We start from the raw sequence: 23,023 nt of genomic DNA, 5'->3' as shown, positions 1-23,023 counted from the left end.
TTGTGGAGTGCCCATTAAAAAATAATACATAAACGATCTCACTTTCATAACTCCCTCGTGTGGTTATAAACCTAAAGATCTTTAGCTCCCAATTGCTCCAATACTAGACTTGCAAAAATAAACCAACAATCTTATGAGTGAAATAACATTGTAATATGAAAATGACAATCTATTTTTCCTCCTAAAACACCCTGCCACCACCTTTTCCAGGCAGTCGTCAGTATAGAGTCAGCACTGAGCCTTCATCTTTATTGTTGCTGTTTCTCTTAGTCTCAGATGGCGAGGATACAATTGCTCTTAAAGTTGGGTTGACCACCTGATTGCTGTGGGCTCTCTTCTGTCTTCCAGATCTTGTTATGTTTTTTTTTTTATAGGAACTTAGCTGTGTATCTGGGTGTTCAGCTATATGCTACATACTTCCTATGAATAAGACAACAGCTAAATAAGGCCTGCAGGAATCAACATTCTCTCTCTCTCACACACACACACATACACACACACACACACACACACACACACACACACACACACACATGCAAAATGAGTCTTCCTCTGTCCAAATGATGCCACGGAGACTTATTACTTATGAAAGTTTGGCCTATAGCTTTGGCTTGTTCCCAACTAACTCTTATAACTTAAATTAGCCCATTTATATTAATGTACATTCTATCATGTGGCATTACCTCTCTTTCATCTTGCATCTCCTATTTTTTCTCGGTGTCTCCTGGTGTCTCCTGTGGGCCTAGAATCTCTTCCTCTTTCTTTCTCTCTCCCTGGAAATCCAGCCTATACCTCCTGCCTAGTTACCAGCCATTCAACTTTTTATTATACTAACCTCAGCAATACATTCTCACACAGTGTACAAATACCCTGCAACACACATAGACATTCATGCACACACAGTGTACTTACTCTGTCCTCTAAACTGTGAGCTCACACAACACAGGCAGACATTTGTAGGAGAGGTGTGTGTCACTTTGGGCAAGTTCCAGGAAAAGCAACCGGCTTTCTTACCTCGAGGGTAAGGTTACAGGACTGTGCCAGATTTTTGGAGACTTCCTGCTGGACGAAAGTTAACTTCCCTCTTTGTTCCTGCCTCCTAGCCACCCAGGTATTGGCTGCTCAGGGAAGTTGGTTCTTCCCTTGTGGACATCAGTGCTCAGAAATGCTACCTGTGAGTCTCAAGGCCATAAACATACCTGGGCTACTTGGTGGTGTTATATAAAGAGTTACTGATGTTCCCTAAAGATTTCACTGCCTTCCTGGCTGGTCAGGCGTTTTGAAAGGCAGGTCCCGACCTGTCGGAACGCTTCCCCTTGCTGTTTATGAGCACAGTGGCTCCCTGGGAGAAGCTGTCATTTCTCTCCTGGGTGTGCAGAACCAGTTTCCCTGGATGCCAGGCTACCAAGCCAAAGTTTTTCCTCATGAAGGGGCTGGGGACTGCGGGGGGGGGGGGTGTGCTTCATGGAAAGCCATAGGCCCTTCACTTCTTCAGTGTCAAGAAGGAGGCAAAAGCAAAGAGCACCTGGATTAGTTCTCTGTGGTTACACATGGCGGGACTTGGTGGAGGTGGCGGGAGATCTGGGCTTTAGTTCCCAGTGTAAGCAGCGTTTACCTGTTACATACCAGCTGCACCAAACCCTTGGCAGATTCTCATCCAGAATAAGTTCAGTTTCCTCTGAAAACAAAGGTTTTAAAGGGAAGAAAAGTTATGAAAAAGAGCCTCTTTGTTCTGCAAGATACCGAACCAACAGCAAAAATAACTGCACTGAGGGTTTTTCTTTCTTTTAAATTCCTTTTTCTTCTTTGTTTTAAAAACAGTTTTCCAGTTTACTGCCTGAGTTATCTCCCTAGCCTCTCTCTTCCTCATTTTTTTTTTTAAATTTTATGTGCTTTGTGTTTTGCCTGCATGTATGTCTGTGCATAAAAGTGTTAGATCCCCTGGAACTAGAGGTACAGACAGATGTAAGTTGTCATGTGAGTGCTGGGGATGGGATCCAGTTCTTCTAGAAGAGCAGCCAGTACCCTAAACTACTGACCCATCTCTCCAGCACCCTCAGTGAGATTGTTTTTAATGCTTCACAGGCAAGAGTGTTTTGATATTGATCCATTGACATATATTTTTCATGTTAAGGTTAAAATGCGTGATCTTGGGGGAAGGAAGTGCAGGGACACACATTACATATGCAGTGGTGCATGCTTGGAGGTCTGAGAGGCGACTTTCAGGAGTTAGTTCTTCCTTCATGCTTCAAGGCAGGGTCTCTCCCATTTCTGTCACTGCACTGTGCAGTACTCCAGGTTAGCTGGTCCCTAAACTTCCAGACAATTCTCATGTGTCCACCTACATTACCGTAGGAATGCTGGGGTTACAGCCAAGTGTCACTGCATCCAGCTTTTTATGTGGGTACTCAGGATCAAACTTGGGGTGTCAGGATCTCATGACTAACACTTTCACCAGCTGAGCCATTTCCCCAGTTTCTATATTCTTATCTTAAGGTTAAAGTGTGTTTATGTGTGTGTGTGTGTGTGTGTGTGTAAAATATTTGTGCTTTCACTTTAAGGTTAAAAAGTAATGTATCTGTCTAGAAATACAAAAATACCTACAATACAATATATAAATATATAGTATATAAACATGTTATATATTATTTAGTACACACACACACACACACACACGATGAAAAGGCAGATATGAATTGCTTTCTCTATGGTCAGCAAAGTCCAGGCCTGAGTTCTTCAGTCAGCTGCCCGCACAAATGCAAATGAGGAGCAACTTTTCATAATGCCGTATAAAAGGCAAGCTCAGCCAGGCATTGATCACAAAATGGACTTGCAAATGACTGTGGTTGCTGGCATAAATCAGTGCCACACAGAAAACAGAGGCGCCAGACCAGAGCGTGGCTGTTGCTTTTCTTGAATTCTTTCTTAATATATCTATTATATATATATTTTTTGAAAAAAATGATTCCAACTGTCAACTGGGATTATTAGACTGCATAATGATATTTTTTATGTCCAAAGATATGAATAAAATTACTTTCTCACCATGTATATTATAGTTATACATGTTTTCTGAGAGTAAATTAACATAGAAATAAATCTGCGATGTCAAGAATATGCATTAACCTGTTCGGGCCTTATAAATATGTAAAAATAACACCTAGCTCTTTGCCTCTCCCTGGTAAAATAATATCTTATACTAATCCAGAACTGGACATTTGGTATATTAGAATACCCAATTATATTTACTCAGTCCAATTTAACGATTATTATTTTAAATGTTGTGTACCTGGTGCTCTAGGGGATGCGACAAATGTCTCTAATGGGGTTTTCTTTTCTCATTCAGATAACTCTGCTTTAGGATTGAGGAATCTGCTCTTGTCTTTGCTGCAGCGACACTTCTATCTGCCACAGGAACGATCACGGTGACTTTCTTTTGACATGCGCACACATCTGAGAATATTCCAGAGAGCTCTTTCTCTGCTCTTGTGTCATCTGTTTCCCCCTCCTCTCTTTGAGGGCCTTTCTTGAACTCTTCACATATCATGAGAGCATCTTTTCTGTGCTTGTTGGTGTCCTTGACTAGCTCCAGAGCTCTTGCCTGGCAGGGTTAGTATTTTATTGTTTTATCCGTCTTTGTGGTGTTTTAGGCCAGTCTTGTACTTGTCCCGTGGGCCTCTCCCATCTCTGTTCACTGTGCTCAGACGCACAGACCTCATTTGGTTCCTAGAATGTACCAGACTCGTCTGCCTTACGGCCTTCACAGCTATGGTTCCCTCTGCCTGACTCCTTTTCTTCCTTAGTCCTGATCCTTCAGATGTCAGCCAATGTCACCTTCTCAAAGTCACCCTTCCTAACCTGCACCCTACCTTTCTTTATTAGACTCTGCCCTGTTTCGTCCTCCAAAGCAGACCCGCGGGAGTTAGCTTCTGTCTTTCTTTCCTTCCATCTTCCCTTCTTAGTCTGCTGGTTCATATTCTTTCCCCCTTTCCCATTAAACTACCTTTTGAGGATGAGAGCTATATAACTTTCCCTTCTGAGTCCTCCTACGAAAGCACATAGCACAGTCAGTGATAAAATTTCTTGAATGTCAAATGAATGATTAACTCAAAGCAAACTTGTAAAATGGATTCCTTATAAAAAAAAGATTTTTATGGCAAACAAATGAAATGCATTTAAAAACTGCTAAAATCACTTTGTCAATGAACACACCAGCGAAGGTTGTATAAAGACATAGTGAGAAGGCGCCCACCTAGAAGAAGGGACATTTACCATGCCAGTGTGCCAATCTCAGAAGATCTGTGTTCGTTATTTAAGTCTCCCTGGACTGGGCTTTTCAGTTACAGCAATGTGAGCTAGGTCTGGCATGTATGAAGCCTAGGATGACTTTAAATATTTTGTCCAGTTTTGTTCCCTTGACAACTCGGTGGTGGTCTCTGCTCTATTGTTTTCTTATTTCAGACTAACGTGCTTTCTCCAGTGTCTTCTGCTTGTTTTTAGGTATGTTCATACTGCAGCCCGCACACACACACATACACACTCACACATGTGCACGGAAACACACAACCTTTATGGAACAACCTCAATTGCTCTCGGTCTAACATCTCGTGATTTTGGAAGTGACTTTTAAAAAAAAAATCTAAAAACTTTTTAGTGATATATTTTTTTCTAAAGAGTTTATTGTTTGAAAAATTATATATGTCTGTGTATATCTGTGTGTGTGAGTGCAGGTTACCACTGTGTCCAGAAGCAGATGCTGGAGCCTCTGGAGGTGGAGTTACAGGCAATTGGTTGGGAGGAGTTTGACAAGGGCTCTGGCAACCCCATGCGAAAGAAGTATTCACTCTTGAGCACTGGGCCTTCTTTCAAGTCTTGTTTTAGCCAAGGAGTTGAGACAGTATTCTGACTAGTATACAAGAATAGGTGGATTTGCCTGTGGGAATGCTCTCAGTAGTAAGAAGACCCTCCCGCCTCCCAGTTCTGTTCACGCTCACAGCACATTCATTACCTCAAAAAGGAAGATGTTGGGCTTTGTGTAAGTATGCTATACTGGGGCTGGACTGCTCTTCACTTGATTTGTTTGCTTGCTTGCTTGTTGACACTGGGTCTCATTTACTCCAAGCTGGACTTGAACTCACTATGTTGATGAACCTGGCCTTTAACTTCTGTTTCTCTTGCCTTCGTTTCCCATGTACTGGAATTACAGGAATGCATCGTCACCTACAGTCCCATCTCCTCTTCCTCCTTCTTTTGTATTCTCTCCATAACTTAGTTGCATTTCCGTTTTTATTTTTGGAGAATGGGGCATAGGGTGAAATTGATATGACTCTTGCCACGTAGCTCAATTTGATCTTGAACTTGAAATCTCCTGCATTAATCCACTATAAGTATGATGCTTAATCTTCATGGTTCCTTTGGATTGATCAGAGATACCTACGTAAGGATCTTAGTGAGGCAACTCTGTGGGTGTGTCTATGTAGTAAGTTGCTAAGACACTCTCATCATATGGCCTGAGGTACTGTCACCTGAGGGCCAATATTCCCGCCTCCTTGCTTCCTGGTCTAATGAGCTGCTGCCTTTAAGCCTTCTTCTCCAGCATGGACTGCCTACTGGAAAACTATCAATCAATGGTAACTTTTCTTGAGCTGAGTTGATTCCGCTTGGCTGTTTGGTCACACTGACAGAGAAGAGTAAGGGGCTGGGGAGATGGTTCAGAAGGTAAAGGCCTAGAGGACCTGAGTTCCTGTTCTCTAGCACCTCTTTAAAAACCGGTGACAGCAGGATACTATCACACCAGCGGGGGTGGGGGATCCCAGAGGCATTCTGACAGTCCAGCAGAAACTTGAGTTCCAAGCTGAGTAAGAGATTCTGTCTCAAAAAACCCAAAAAATAAAAACAACAACAACAACAAAACCAAGGTAGAAAGCAATAGAGGGAGACCCTTGACATGGACATCAGCTGCTGGCCTCTACATGCCACACCCATACCCCACATGCACATGTGGTCATACACCAGATGAACAAGTGCATCACACATTCCCAAGGTAACTAATACAATAGGTTTGTGCCCCCATAATGATTCATCTTTACTGTTAAGTTGACTGGTTTTAGAATCTCCATGGAAAAACATCCCTGGGTGTGTCTACCAAGTGTCCTTAGAGAGGTAGGCCTGAGGAGAGAAGAGACTCCTTGAATGTGGGCGGCACTATCCCATGGGCTGGGGTCCTGCACTGAATATGAGGATAGTTAGCTGGGTCCCAGCATTCATCTGTTCCTGCTTCCTGACAGCAGACATGGTGTGGCCGGCTGCCTCAGTCTCCCCTGCCTTGCCTTTCCCTGTCACAGTGGACTGGACCCTTAAGGTATGAGCCCAAATAACCCCCTCCTTCCTCAGGTGGCTTTTGTCAGGTATTTTGTTTTAGGAACAAGGAAGGCAACTAATCCAGCCATAACACATGCTTTAGTTCTGTTTGCCAGGGGCATATTTAAATACTGCTACCTCTCCCAAGCCATGCAAGATTAATCAAGATTTGAGGTCTCAGCTGGGTGCTGGCCCTCTGCAGCCATTCTGCTGAGAATGGTACTCAGCGTTGATGTGAAGACTGCTAACCATACATGTGGAAACATGGGTGCAGCAAGTAGGAGCCCATAAGATTTGCTAATTTTATTTTACTTTTCATCCACGGTTCTCCCCTCCCCCTCCTCCTCCAGCCCACCCCCATTCACTTCTCTCAATGGGTAAGGGCTCCCATGTGAAGTCAACAAAGTCTGACACATTAAGTTGTGGCAGGACCAACCCCCACCCCCCACATTAAGGCTGAGCATGGCCTGCCACCATAGGGAATGGGCTCCAATGAGCAGATAGTGCAAGTTTCACCACTGTCTCCCACATATTGAGGACCTAGTCCAAGCCCGAGCAGTTTCCACAGCTGTCAGTCTAGGGTTTGTGAGTTCCTGTGAGCTTGGTTCAGCTGTCTCTGTCGATTTCTCCCTTGTGGCGTACTACACCTGTCTGTGCTCTAGGCACCATCGTACAGTTCGTGAACTGGGCAAGGGGCTGGAGATTGAAACACACAAAGATGCACAGACAGAGAGAGACAGGTCATCCTTGATGCCAGAATGCCCCCAAAATGCCCCCTTTATTGTGTTCAGGGGCAGCTTATATAGGGATAGCCACGCCCCAGCCAAACCCACCAGAAACCACTCTCCTGCCATCAGGAACTCCTGAGGTCTCCTGCTGAGAGCAGCTGTAGGCACTCAGATCAGAGGAAAACAAGTTGTTTCAGGATCTGGGGGTTCACAGCTCCCAACACTCCCTCATGATCTTTACCTCCCTTGCTCATGTATTACCTCCTCCCTCTCTTCAATTGGCTTTCTGGAGCTTGGCGTGGTGGTTGGTTGTGGATCTCTGCATCTTGTTCTGTTAGTTGCTGGATGAAGGCTCTGTGATGTTAGTTGTGGTATTCACCACTCTGATTAGAGGGGAAGTTCAGTTCAGGCACCCAGCCCACTATCGACAGGACTCTTATTTGGGGTTATTGTTGTTCAGTTCAGGCACCCAGCCCACTATCGACAGGACTCTTATTTGGGGTCATTGTTGTGGATTTTGGGCAATTTCCCTGGCACCAGTTTTCTTTCTCACCCCATAGTGGCTCTGTCAAGATCTCTCTTTCATTGCTCTCCCACTTCATCCCTCTCCTCCCTGAACTATCCATCCCTCCATGTTCTCACTCCTGTCTCCTCCTTTCTACCACCCTCTCACCCCCAGATTGAGTGCCAGACTGCCGTAGTTATACGACAACGGAGACTTACACCAAGTGTGTGTAAGAAAGCATCTGAGGCCAGACAGTGAATGGCAGAGTGAGAACCTCTCCCCAGAGTCTTTGAACAAACTTCAGGTCAGAATTTATTCATCATGGGCAGTCCAGGATATTGGCAATGTCAGGAATTTTAGAAATTGGCCAAAGAAAGATACAGGCACAAGAGTAGCCTTCTCAAGAGACAGGACAAGCGTGCTACAATTGTTAGTGCTGTGGAAGCAGACCAGAAAACCTAGGGAGTCAGGAGGCTCAAGCGCTGGCGAGCCCGGAGCCTGTCTTTCTTCGTTCTTTGCCTTCTCTTGGGAGGGAAGAACCTGGGGCATAGAGGTAAGGTGGAGGCAGATGAGAGGCCCAACTGCAGTTAGAGCCCCGGGTAAAGTCCAGATGCGTGTTGGTTGGAGCCCCGTGCCCAGATAGCATGGCATATCCAGATGAATAGACAAGGCTATCAGATCAGGGGAGTCAGACGGGAGGGGGGCTAAGTCATGGGTAGAAGCCTAGGTGGCAGTCAGCAGCACAGCAGGGCCCTCTGCAGGATGCAGAGGAGTCAGACTGAGACTCATAGGTCGGAATGTGACTTCTGAACTCTGGGCAGGGGAGGGGTTGGCTGTGGGGTAGGGTGGTGTTTGAGACAGGACAGCCTGAGCCCAGCAGGGAGAGTGTTTCTCCAACCAGCGCACCCTCAAGCATCCACCGTGTGCCAGGCACAGAGGCTGGCCAGGAGGGGAGGCAGTCAGATGGAGAACAGGAAAGGTTCAGATGGAACTAAGCACTGGGCTGGTAACTGCAGTGGCCGTGTTCTGAGGGCCTGCTGCCTACTTTGCTCAGGGCTCTGCCTGACTTCAGTGCAGTGAAAGGGAGGCTGTAAGCAATGAAGCGATTGGCAGGTGAGCTTTCTGTTTTCCTGGTACGACACCAGTGAGCATGCTGACTTTGGGATGTGAGGAATCCCTGGAAGTCGGAAACCAGCTTGTTCTCCTGGGGAATTTCTCTTCTAGTCGGCACCACACCTCACTCCTCAGTGACTACATGGGATGGGACGCCCCTCCCCATGCAGGGTGACAGAGAAGCACTGGAATCTTGACAGAAATCAGAGGAGTGCTGTGTTGAGTGGTGGGGGAGATGTGGTTAGTGCAGGGTTCTGAATGGGGCCCATCCATGTGACTGGTAGATCACCTGCGTGGGGACTCGTGGCTTCCTGTCAGGATGTTATCTAGAACCAGCTGGTCTACGCTTCTTTCATTATCACTGCATCTCAGAAAAGCTCATTGATTTCGAGTACATAACTGGGGTGGGTTTGATCTCTCGGCTTGGTGATAAGACGGGAGAATGCTGTGCAGTAAGAGAGATGAGGTTCCCAGTCACTTGCCCTGGACTCTCGAGACGTGGAGCACAGCAACGCTTAGCCTTTATCCCCATCTGTGGGCTCACAATTTTCCGTCCTTCCCCTCGCTTGCTCTGGAGACTCATGGGTCCTGGGGACGTGAGATGGGGAGCAACTGGGGCTGCTTGCCAAAGAGCATCACATAGGGCTGTTAACTCTTGGCATCCCCGCCTACAAGGAGGGACAGGGAGGGTCACTGGATGCTTCCCCGAGTATCCAGCCGTTGCTCCCAGCCAGTTGTCTGAATTCTACCCTAGCTGCGTGGGTCTCATCTCAGGAAGGGGCGGTGTATATGGTGGTATTGGAAGACTATGGGAAAGAGGCTCCATCTATGTAGTTAAGGGAAGCCTTCCCCATGCTGGGTGCCAACCTTCTAGTGTAGCTTCTTTGGGGTCAGCCACGTTCCTACTTGCAAACCCTTGTCCACCTGTGCTTTGTAAGTGAACTTGATGAGCCCATTGGTGGCCGAGGAGGAAGTAAACTTTGTTTTGCTGTTGGGATCAGATCTTTAGCATGAGAGGTTGAGGCTGGGTGGGAGGAGTGAATCATGGCTTCTGAGCTGGGACATGAGAAGTGGCCAGGGAGTGATAATCAGATGAGCGTAGATGTCTGGAGTTCTAATAAGGGAAGAAGCCTGGGTTCCAATCTAAGGCCAGCCCGGACTACATAATTGAGTTCTTATTAAAACAAATTCAAAATAAACAATTAAAAGCATCTTTCTTGTAAGCTCTGATATGCAGATTAAAGAAGAAGTTTGGACATTAGGACAGTTAGGGAAATAATCTAATACATTATGTGAAGACCACATACAGGCAGAAAGCAGAAACACAAATTTTAGGACGGAATAAAGAAATGGCAGCACAACATCTCACAAGAAATGCTCCAAAGTACTGGGAATGCTTTGATGGGAGAAAAGAATATGTCAGGTATGAAGAAGGAGTGCCAAGGGTAGGGGCGAGTACATAGTGGGCAGCAGTGGGCACACAGTAGCCAGGGGCTAAATCTGGCCCGGTACCGGTACCTTTGTGTGTTCTGTGAGGTAAGGATGGGCATCCACATTTGAAGTGGTTGAACTATCTCTAGAGGACAATTTAGTTCATTGCTAAACTGAGCTTTAGTTAATACATCCCCTGTCATTGGCTACCTCTTCCCTTTGACTGTTTGTGACTACAGTAGCTTAGGCTGGTGACTGCAGCAGACACTGTGAGGCCTCAGAACCTAACACTACTCTGACTGTACAGAATATGAGTTCTGAGACCTGCTGCCCTCCGCAGCTGGTTCATGGAAGAGGAAACTGGCTGCCTCTGTCTGCTCCAAGGACCAAATAGAATCACTGGGAAAACTGGTTCAGTTGGTAATTGATTGCGGAAACTGGTAAAGTTGGTAATTAATTCAGCAGGCTGAAGAACTTTCTAATGATTGAGGACACCAACAGGGGTTTCATCAGGTGAGGCCGGTTCCTGCACACAGAATCAGCTAAGCAAAGGTACATCACTTCTGCAGGAGCTATAGGAAGAGTTCAGGCAAAGGATGGATGGAGGTTTGGTCAGCAAATACTTCTGAAACTCTGGTTTTATTCCCTAAACTTTTGCCCCTTTGGGTCTCCTGAAAGTCCCAAATAGGCATTTATATGCTGTTATTCCTTGCAATTCAATAGAGCTCTGTACAAGAAATAAGTTGAGAATTATAGCATTTAAAAGGCTCACAATCCGCCTGTAGTTTTAAACTATTCTTATAATTCCAGATAAAAGCCACATTCCGCATAAAGTCTGGGACTCCTTACAGTTTACAAACTCAAATTCAGCTGCTTCTCTATCAAGGCATTTGGTTAAGGATAAATTATGCATTTTGCTTCTTCTTCGTGTATAGGAATTGTGTAAGAATTATACAATTGAAAAAGTATTATTTTATTTTTTATGTATACTTGCGTGTGATGTGTATACGAAGGCTCATGTATGGACATGAGGGTGGGTGGACAACCTCAGCCTCAGGTTGCTCCTCATCTTTCAGGTTATTTGAGGCAGAGTCTCTTTTGTTACTTGTGACTAGAACTTGCTATGTAGACCAGACTGGCCCCAAATTCACAGAGACCCTCTTCCCTCTGCCTCCTGATGCTGGGACTAAATTCACGTGCTATTATCAGAGTATTTCTTTAGCTTAGATATCTCCTTCTGTTTTTTTTTTGGGGGGGGTTGTTAATCTCAATAAATACTGTGGTGGTTTGAGTGAGAACGGCCCCTATGGGCTCATATATTTAAATATTTGGTTCCTGGTTGGTGGACTGTTTAGGAAGGATTAGGAGGTATGGCCTTGATGGAAGAGGCTGAGGCTGAGATTTGAGGTTTCAAAGTCTTGCTGTCTCTCTGCCTGCACCTTGGGGTCAGATATGAGCTGTTTGCTCCAGAGCCATGCCTGCCTGGCTCCTTACCATTATTCCACATTCTGCCAGCTGCGCTCCCCATCATGTTGATCATGGACCAACCCCTGAAACTGTAAGCAAGTCCCCATTAAACGCATTCTTCGATAGTCTGCCTTGGTTATGATGTCTCTTACAGCATCAGAACAGTGACTAGGTCAAACACCATTTGCTCTTAAAAATTGATTTGCTGGGTTTGGATATCAAGAAGTCAATTTTTTCAATATGTTGTGTTTAGTTTCTCCCCAGATTTCTGAGAACCACACCAGAGCAGTTCCTGAGCAAACTCAAGTGTCAGAAAGACTAGATGGTAAGCAGATCTCTTAGAACAGCAAAGAAAATCAGTATCCTTTGTGCTTCTTGCATATTAGGGATTTAGACCAAGTAGCACGATTAACAAGTAATGGGTTTCTCCCACCTCTGTTTCATTAGTGTATCCACTAGGACTAAAGTACACTCATAATTTTAGCATTTGACGGGTGGAGGCAGGAGGACAGGGGTTCGAGGCCAGCTTACAATATATAGCAACTTCCAGATTCCCAGGCTGGCTTGGGCTGCACGTAAAATCAAATCAACAAATGAATAAAAATAAAATGCATAAATGAATAAGAACAAAATACAGTGAAATAAATTTGGAATGTTTGCGTAACCTGATGGCGTTTTTCACGCATTGGCTAATATTGAGTCAGGGTATATAAAACCACAAACACAATGGGAAGTGACCTACATATTTTTCTCAAACCACATTTTTCTTCAATTGACCTAAGGACTGAAATAGTCCAGGGATTTATCCCTTTTCAACACATCAGCCCACCCAAATCCTTCTTTTCCTCCGCTCATTAGACTAAAAGAGTGACTATGATTTCCTTCAAATAAACAGCATTCTCTTACCTGCTGTGATTAATGTCAAATGCAAAAAATCCTGAGTGCTGCAATTTATATAATTATAGCCCTGCTTGTGGATCTTTTTCTTTCGGATAGTCACTGTTCTGAAATTGAGGCTGGGATGCAGAAGGTCCACCATGACGGTACGGCAGAGCCCGTGGGCAGAAGGCCAGCCAGTCTTCCACAGAGAGATAATTAAGAGAGCGTGGCACAGAATGCAAGCTGGAGCACAAGGCAACACTCCTGAGTATTGACCTTGCAGCTCCAAGCAACGCAAAGAATGGCTTGCTTTTCAAAAATACAATTCCTCCTTGGTTCTGGAGAAAGGCGCAGATAAGATTCTTCAGATTTTATGTTGGTTGGGTGAGATAAAAAATATACCTAGTTTTGAGAATTTTGGCCTCCTCCTGAGAGACCCGGCTGCGATGCTGGTCCTCACGTGCGTCACAGATGCGGGGACAAAGACAATCTGAAAAGTTGCCGGAAGGAAGCAATTTATATTTTTGTGCAAAGCTTTGCAATGTCTGGGAGGCAGAGGGAAGGAGCAAGAGAAAGGAAAAGGAAACAGGTAGTTGAGCCAGGTGACAGGTTGCACTCACTTGTTTAGTGTAAACTTCTGGAAGGGTTCTCAGTGCTACACGGCCTTTTAATAAAAAGAGGAGGAGGACGAGGAAGACAGGGCTCACACTCAAGGATGTACTGCAGCTTGGGAAAATGCTGCCCGTAAAGACCGAGAGGCCAGGGCCTCGCACACAAATGACCCAAGGATGCTGGGAATAGCATCCATTTCCAGTGCCTGTCCAGCAATAGGACTGGGAGCTAGGGGCAGCCAGGGCAGCTGGATCCCCTGCTTGCTACTACAGTCTCTTGACTGCTTCTGAATGAAATCAATATCAGAAGCAGAAATGGAGTAAGCAGCGGGGAGACTGGGGCAAGATAAAGGAATATTTCAAGAGACCTTGAACCAATAATAACCATTAACATAGTATATGCATGTATGAAAATTTCAAAGAATAAGAAGGGCTCTTCAAACCCATTAGCAAGAACCCTGACAGCAACTCTTATGCCCCAGAATATTGCCAGCCTTCTTAAGCATTGAACTGAATGCAGTCTGAGTCTACACATGTACATGCCTATGTAGTATCCCCCTCATACAGATTATTTGGAGATCCATTAAGTGGAAATAAATAAGGTTTCATATGGAGAGCCTCCCCACGTGTGTTTCCTTTTCAAAATATTGATTTCTTTTCACTCCATCCAAAAGGGAGACCCATGAGGAGTAGCGAGAGGAGGCGGCACCTCTGTATGAATGCTAATAAGGAAATCAAGGGAGACGGTGGCACTTCAAGTTTCATCTTTCCATTTCCTAGAGGCACGAGCCCTGCAAGTTGTCACCTTGGTGTATTCAGTGCCTTTTGAAGCACTAGACTCCTCCAGAGAGAATGTCAGCCCCAGCCCTGGGCAGTTTTGACAAACAGAGTATATATTGATACATGATAAAGTATGCTAGGATTCGCTCCAGCGCTAAAGGCTACTATAGTTTTAATATCGTCATTTGAATTAACAAGCATTCTGTGGAGAAATAATGAGCTTTCATTATTCCAAGCATCATCCTTTCCCCGGCAACTCAGAAACCATTAGCTCTTGAGAACTTAATGAAAAGATGATAAAGAATGTCTTAGATAAAAGTTTGAACGGGCACACTTGATAACTGAGGTGAAATATTAATGTTTGTTTGGATGATGAATTAAGGCTCTGCGGCGAGGCTCTTGAAAGGGATGGATGTCAAATGTGTGGTCACCTCACGCCTGCGGGATCTGGACCTCCCTGAAGATGGTGCGAGATGTCAGGCTCAGTGGAGGCTGTGCTCCTGGAAAGACCACCAAGCTCACAGCACGGAAAAGGCTCCTTTAGCTTCACAGACAGTGGGGAGTGGGGGCACGGAGGAATGGCGGATGTGGGAAGAAGAGAAGGTGTGGTCAATAGGCATGCGTGCCTATGTTCGGGCAGTCACTGTTTTACAGTTTAGAGATTACACTAGAGTGCACACATTTAAGCATACAATTCAGTTTTTAGGGTGAGTATTTTGTCTCTTTCTTGCTCTAGGTTTAGGAAATTCCAAGTAACCTTTCCAGTTTTTAATATAAAATTGCACGGAAAAGGGGTTATAGTTGGTGGAAGACTCCCAGGTAGGCTCAGGGATGGTTGGTCTCCAGGGGGTGGTGCTGTTTCAGGAGGTTTCAGCATCTTTGGAGAATGCACTTACTTATCTGTACTTGGAGCCTCTTTGGAGTATGCACGTATGTGTACTGGAGCCCCTTTGGAGTATGGATGTATACTGGAACCCCTTTGGAGTATGCACGTATGTGTACTGGAACCCCTTTGGAGTATGCAGGTATCTATACTGGAGCCCTTTTGGAGTATGCACGTATATGTACTGGAAGCCCTTTGGAGTATGTATGTGTACTGGAACCCCTTTGGAGTATGCACTTACTTATATGTACTAGCAGCTCCTTTGAAGTATGGAATTACTTACTTGAGGTCTCATATAGCACAGACCAAATCATAAGGCTTATGTTTAGATTTTTTTCTGATTGTAAAACTAACACATGACAGCGGCTTCAAATGAGAAGATTCTGCAGATCAACTTTGGTACTCTTGAGCATCACCCTGGGGAGCTCAATGAGAACATTTTCCTGTTCAAACGTGAAATGTCTAGAACTGTCTTAAACTTCCTGTTTCTTGGGTTGCAACTGGGTGGGTTAGAATCTTGGGTCGATCACTGAACAGTTTGTAGCTATGAACACATATTTCATCTGTTCATACTGAAGGTATTCTATATGTATACTAGGAATAAAAAATAGAACATACCTCTGGGCTGTTTTAAGGATTCCATGACTATAAACCACACAGACTATTGGTTGGCATGTAGTACGTATGTGTTAGTGTTAGTGCGGTACATTTTATTGTAGTCTTTATCTTCAGTTACAGCAAGCTCCCAGGATGCTTCTGATGGACCACTGGAAATACCACATGGTCCTAGCCTTGTGTTTTTTTGTTTTTTTTTTTTTAAAAAAAACTATGTATTTAAAAATGTAGTTATTTTTTGATATTGAGGTCAATATGGTGAGGTCAATATTGGTAGTCAGGCATTTTCTGCTATGAAGTCTTGTGCTTACCAGAGCATTTTTATTAAAGGTCCCAAATATAATTGAAATCCCTCAAAGCAGAAAATTTTGGTTCACAGATGTGAGATTTGGAAAGTGAAAAAGTGAAGTAGATGCTGTCCTGTGCTTGGTTATTCCAACAAGAAGGGAAAGAGCTTGAGTTTTCTGTTCTGGCCTCAGGAGGAGATGATCTTGGCCATGCAGTGGCCGTGTGTATAGGTCCACTTGTGGGTACAGACCTGCTGGTCAAGACGTAGCAGCTTCTGTGTTTGCCAGAAAGCTTCCTGACTTGCCAGGCATCAGGATTTTGTGTCTGTGAACCATTCCTAAGATCTACCCTACAGACTGTCCCCTCAACTTTCCCAATCATCCAGCCACCACCGCCTTGAGACAGAGAACAAATGACTTCTATTAAACCAGACACAGTGGATTTTATTCTTTGCAACTTAAACCCAATGACTAGGATTGTGCCCACTATTTGAACATCATAATTAAGTAGGAATATTCTCTGGTCTTAGAAAAAAAATGATAACAGAGATCTGTGTCAGATAAAATACACCACAGCTCATAAAATATACCACAGTTCAATTTATTATTTTTTACTCACAATACAATTATACACTTAGTTTTCTTGATGTATATATTTTAAAGAAATAGAAAACAAATCAATAGCTGAGAAACTTGGCAGTGGACAATGGAAATAGCCTCTTTGCTCGGGTCAGCAGATTCGCTTGTGTGGAGCACAAAAAGGCCACATTTGAAGGAACTGTGTGAAATTCTTGACCTTTGTTAGCTAGGGCTGGCACAGAGAGTGTCATTCCTGGTTTGAGGTGACCATCAAAGAAGTCAAGAACTTAGAATAGAGAGCGAAGGGTGTGGCCGGGGAAGCGTTGCTGACATGGGGAACTTAGCAATAACAGAAGAAAGAAGCCCATGAAGGAACCCTGGCAAAGCACTGTAGGACAAAGGGCTGTGTGCTGATCAGTCTGAGAATCACATTCTTGCGTAATGATTTCTCCTACGTCTGTGGTTGTATATTGAGCGAAGAGATAGTTGTACTTAATTAGTAAGAACCAACAAACAGTCTCATGATAGAAATTCTTTCAGTTGTTGACCATCTGTCAAATAAAACTTGGCTGGGTAGGGAGTTTTTTTCCTCCATTGCTTTCAAGTTCTGTTAAAAATCTCTTGTAGTCTGGTATTTAGGGATAAAGGAACAAAATCTGAAGACAGTCTAATTTTTATTATGTGGCAGACAATATTTCTGTTTTTGCTTATGCATTTAGGGAATGTAACAGAAAAATACCCAGACATAAATGGCCCTCCCACCTGGGAAGATCTGATCTGCTGGGAGGGCATTGCATCTTGGAAGGTATAGTCTTTGCAAGGTACAATCCATTCTGGGGAAATGGATTTTCTTTTTTTTTTTTTTTTTTTTTTTTTTTGGTTTTTCGAGACAGGGTTTCTTCTGTAGCTTTTGGAGACTGTCCTGGAACTAGCTCTTGTAGCCTAGGTTGGCCTCGAACTCATAGAGATCCGCCTGCCTCTGCCTCCCGAGTGCTAGGATTAAAGGCGTGCGCCACCACCGCCCGGCAAAATTTGGAATTTCTTATGTACTTCATGGGCTCTGAATGGACTACTTGAGTGTCAAATAAGTGTCTACCTCTGACAAGGTTTGCCTTTTTACAATAACAGAACAGCAACAGTAATAATAGCAACCACAAAATGCCCACAGGGGATGTGGTGAATATCAGACGATCAGGTTGCCAGGATCAACACCTTGATGCCTTAGAGAGACACAAAATCTTACTGACACTTGGGAGACCTACGCAACAGGATTTCTGTGAATTTGAGGCCATTCTGAATTATAGAGTGAGGCCCTGTCTGAAAATTCAAAGTAAGAGAGAGTCAAAATACAATAAAATAAAATCCAAATAACATAGATGGGGAAGATGGCTCAGGGTAAGTACTTGTCCCAAGAGTATGCTGACTTGAGTTTGAATCTGCAGCACCCATATTAAAAGTCAGCAAGTGAGGCTCGAGAGATGGCTCAATGCTTTTAAGAGCACTGGCTGCTCTTCCAGAGGACTCAGTTCCATTCTCAGCATCCAGACTGTGACTTACAACCATCCTTAGACCCACTTCCAGGGCACTCAAAACCCTCTTCTGACCTCTGAGGACAGCGGGCATGCCCATAGTGCACATACGTGCATGTAGGAAGACACCCATAGACATACAAAAAGTACACTTGAAAAAAAGTAAAACCATGTATGATAGCAGGCCTTTGTAACCCCAGCACTGGAAAGGTGGGACCAGTGGATCCCCAAAACTTGTTGACTGGACAGCCTAGTTGAATTGCCAGCTGTAGGTAAATTGTAAGATTATGCCATTAGAGAACAAAATAGTCCGTGTTGTGGAATGACACAAAGGTTGACCTCTGGTTCCTACATGCATAACACAAGTACACACACACACACACACACACACACACACGGAGCAAAAGAGTGATGGGAAGAGAGAAAATTTGTCTATTTCAGATAAAAAAGCTATAAGCTGTAAGATGGTTGGACATTGGTATTCACTCAGGTAATCAGGAAGGGCAAGTAAGTTATCTTCCCACAATGTGGGGTAGGGTGGGTTTGTACAGTGTGATTCCTGTTTGTGAGACAAAAGAAGGGCAAAGTATTGATTGATTCTCTTCAATTCATCAATTGACACTATTATTGTTACAGTAAGGGTCATCTGACAGATTCTGTTCAATTGTTGTCTTCTTGTTCTATTTCCATGAGGAGATATGGTGCCCAGGATAACTCTTACAAGAGAAAGCATTTAGTTGGGGGCTTGCTTAGAGGCTTAGTCCATGGTGATCATGGTTGGAACAAACAGGCATGGTGTTGGAGCAGTAGCTGAGAACTAATTTTTGTTTAGAAACTCTAGCCAATTACAAAGGTACTGACTAGACCTAAACCTTTTAAAACAACAATAACAACAACAACAAAACAAACAAAATTTTTGTTTTTTGATTAGCTGGCCCTGTATTATTTTTATACATTATTAATTTGGTTGACCCTTATCCCCTCATCTCCCACAACTCCCTGCTTCCTCTTCATACTTAAACTTTGCAAACTTTAGAAATAATCCCTGAATGTATAGTCTTCTAGCCTCATATTTTAAATATGAGCATATTGTGTTATATGCATTTCATCTTGATTTGCTGCCTTTAAAAGATTCATTTTATTTTCATTTACATATATGCATAGGTATGTAAGTGTGGGTACCCTCAGGGGACAGAAGAAAGCATCAGGTTCTCTGAAGCTAGAGCTACAGGTAGTTGTCAGCCACCCAGTGTGAGCACTGGGAATCAAACTCAGGCTGTCTGAAAAGCAGCAGGCACTCTTAACTGCCAGGACATCTTTCTTAGACCTCGTTTGTAGCCTTTCAATTTTTCTTTTGTTACACGCACCTTCTCTTTTCCCAGTATTATTTAAGCATGCTTTCTGGGAGAGTCTTATAAATTCTGAACAAAGCTTCCGTGTTCTGATGTATATATTAACAAACCTCTTTATTACACACTGATTTGTATCTTGGTTGTCTTAAAATGTAAAGTATTATGAACCTTGAATAACAAGTGTGGCAACATAATTTATCTGTCAGAACAGTATTTGTAATATAGTGCAATATAACTTTAACATTAACCATAGTTAAGTTTTGTCAGCCATATTGTGTTACAGGATAACTGTACTCTCTGTGAATTGGATGGTTTTTGTTTCCATTTTCTAGATATCATTTAATTATTATTTAATGATTTTATACATCTGCCCATTGCACCTTGATCCTATCAATCTCAATTCTCCCCTCACCCCACTTCCCGGAAGAACCCAACCCCACTGATTTCAGCTAGCACTGCCTGTTGGAATGTTGGGTGACCTTGTTGCCTTGATCTTGTGTGCAAATGACCACAGCTGTGATGAGTTCCTGAGTGGCGCAATCATCCCATGTCCAGCAGACGGCATTTGAGAGCACTCCTCCTATTTTCTTTTCTTTTCTTCTTTTTGGCATGGGACATGCTTGCATTGGCTATGCTTGTTGCTCTGTTTTCTAAAAGCGACCAAGTTCACTTGACTTTCTATGTGGTGCCAATATTTAATTAGTCATTTATTTAGCTAAAGTTTCCTGGGTGTGAAGAAAGTTAGTTTAAATACAAATATATACTTTACAGTGATATTTCATGATTCATAATTAATGAAGATATGACTAAATTGTTTCTTATTTACATTAGATTCCTTACATATTCAGTGCACGTTTTGCATTTAAAGAAAACTTTTAAAGGGATTTCTCATTTACAGAGTCTCCCTCTCCCCCTACAACTTCCCCACTATCAGTTTCCCCATCAGAGCACTAACAGTAGTTACTATAGATGGGACTGTGTTTACACACATCACTCTCATCCGAAGACTGCGCTGTACATTAGGAATCATTCCTGATGTGTTTTCTTTCTTCAGGATTACACAAATAAATAGCAATGTGCTCATCACTATGGTGTGATTTTCCTTAAGGAAATGTGAACATTTACTTGTCCTAGAAGGAGCTCCGGGACACATCAGGGAAATGATTTCATCCAAATCTAGCTTCGTGAGCCAATGAGTTTCTTGGAGTTACTTTAAGGAGCACGGGTGACTCAAAGACAGCTGCATCAGCAGAAGGTCCACCCCGGCATGGGAGATGACTTAGGAAATCCCCAAGGAGCTTCAGCCACAATCCGCAGGCAGCTCTATTCTGGGAGAATCTTCTCTGTCTGATAATTGTTTCTTGTTTATATAACCTTGACCTCATAAATCTTGTAACTTTTGGAGCCTCCTGATTGTTATGATCCCCTCTCCTCCCTCCAGGAGGAGATGTTTCAATTAAAATTTTATAAATGTGAGTGCACGGTGTGTGTGGTGTGTGTGTGTGTGTGTGTGTGTGTGTGCACATGTTCACACACGGACTATCATTATTTCTTTTCTTTCATCATTAAGTGATTTCAGCAATCACACTCAAGACTCAAGGCTGGCACCTTTACTAAACCATCTTGCCACACCTTAGGACATCTGAATTCCGAGGAAAGACTCATACAGTAACCATGGTAGTATTAGAAGGTCCGTTTCATTAAAAGCTCCCTGTCCTGCTGTCCCACCTTTGCTGTTCCACGGATCTGTCTGCTGCCCCTACTTCTCTGTTCCACGGATCCATCTGTTGCCCCTCCTTCTTTGTTCCACGGATCTACCTGCTGCCCCTCCTTCTCTGTTCCACGGATCTGTCTGCTGCCCCTCCTTCACTGGGCTCCACGGATCTGTCTGCTGCCCCTCCTTCACCGGGCTCCACGGATCTGTCTGCTGCCCCTCCTTCACCGGGCTCCACGGATCTGTCTGCTGCCCCTCCTTCACTGGGCTCCACGGATCTGTCTGCTGCCCCTCCTTCACCGGGCTCCACGGATCTGTCTGCTGCCCCTCCTTCACCGGGCTCCACGGATCTACCTGCTGCCCCTCCTTCTCTGTTCCACGGATCTGTCTGCTGCCCCTCCTTCACCGGGCTCCACGGATCTGTCTGCTGCCCCTCCTTCACCGGGCTCCACGGATCTGTCTGCTGCCCCTCCCTTGAGCCCTGTCCATCACTTATCTTTTCACTTTCTTCGGTGCTTTTCCTTTTCCAGAACGTCACCTACTTGGAATAATACACTGTATAAAACTTTAGCCTCAGACTACTAGGCAGCCAAAGACGATCTTGGAATTCTATATCCTCTTGCCTTTACCTCTTAAGTGCTAGATTGCAGGCATGCATCCTCTATGCCTGGATTATGTGGTGCTGGTGATCAAATTCAGGGCTTCCTGCATGCTAGGCATGCACTCTACCAACTGAACGACATCCAGCTCTAGATAACTAATTTTCCTTTAGCACCAGATAATGTTCCATTTGCAATGTGCCACTGGTTTTTATTTATTCACCTACTGAAAGATGTTTTGGTTGTTCCACATCTTGATAATTGTGAAAAGCTTCTTAGCAGTGTATGGTGGTGTGTACCTATAATCTCAACACTTAAGGTCTAGCCTGGGCAACAGTGAGTTCCAGGCCAACCTGGACTACACAGTGAAACTTTATCTTAAAAAGCCCCCATTCCTACAACTCCCCTCCCCTCAAATAAAACCAGAAAAGGAAAAGAAAAAGAAAATCAATCACCTCAAATAAAACCAGAAAAGGAAAAGAAAAAGAAATCAATCAAACAAACAAAACCAAGTAAAGCTGTTATAAACTGGCATGCTGACATCTGTGTGGATGGAGTGGTCCAGGTCCTTTCCTTAGTCATTATACTGAATGTGAAGAGATGCTTATCTTTTTGTTTAATATTTAACTTCTCGTATGGACCACATTTTTAATCAATTTATCAAGTCTGCCGTTGCGACATCCGCTTTACTCTGACTGAAAAGAAGTTTGTTGCTATCTCAAAGAGCATGTGATAAGACTTACTAAAATAAACTTTGTGTTATTTATTAGAACAACCAGTGTAACATGTCTGATCACAGAGAGTTTATAATACTGACTTTGTTCTAGAACTACACAATTTTAACAACAATAATGCTTCCTTATTAATTTTTTTAGTACCCTTAAAGATGCAAACTGTCCCCAAATTCAATTTGTATTTGAAAACCCCCCCATTAAGATTTTCCTGGGTACTGGGACATGCACAAAGCCTTCTTCTCCATCTCCAGAGAGATTCTAATCTCTCTCTTTGTGGAAAAATTTTTAGTATGAAATAATTTCTTAAATATCTCTTGAGGGTAGAAATTAGTACAATATCTCAAAAAGTAAACGCTTAAAGTTTTATATATCTCTCAGCTTGGGCTAAATTTATTTCCTAAAGTGTAGATAGGGAGAAGGATTTATTTTAGGTGTGTAGTCTACACGCTAGGGAATCACACTTTGCTGGGTGTGATGTTGAAGGTAATGAGAGGTAATAGAGACCTAGAGCATCATTGAGAGAGGGAGAGAAAATATGAGAAGAGCAGCCTGGGTTAATATACAGGCGGGTCTGAGGTATTCTGAAGAAATAGTAGTTACCACTCTTAGAAATCCCAGCTGAGTGGTTTCCTATGTGTCTGTAATAAAACTCTTGTTCACCAACTGAAGAAAAAGATATACGCGTTTCAATTTTATTGGGTATAAAAGCATAAACGAGGCGTGGATCTCCTGCAGTGGATCCAGTTCGCAGAATGAACCTTGTCTCTGCTGCTCTCGCTGAGCATAAATGTCGTCCTGCCCAGGATGGACCTGAGAGAGGGGAGCAGAAACCCACCTGCCTAGCTTCAGAAGCAGAG

Source organism: Arvicola amphibius, chromosome 6, assembly GCF_903992535.2.
Source record: "Arvicola amphibius chromosome 6, mArvAmp1.2, whole genome shotgun sequence".
NCBI lineage: Eukaryota > Metazoa > Chordata > Mammalia > Rodentia > Cricetidae > Arvicola > Arvicola amphibius.
This window is presented reverse-complemented; position numbering follows the sequence as displayed.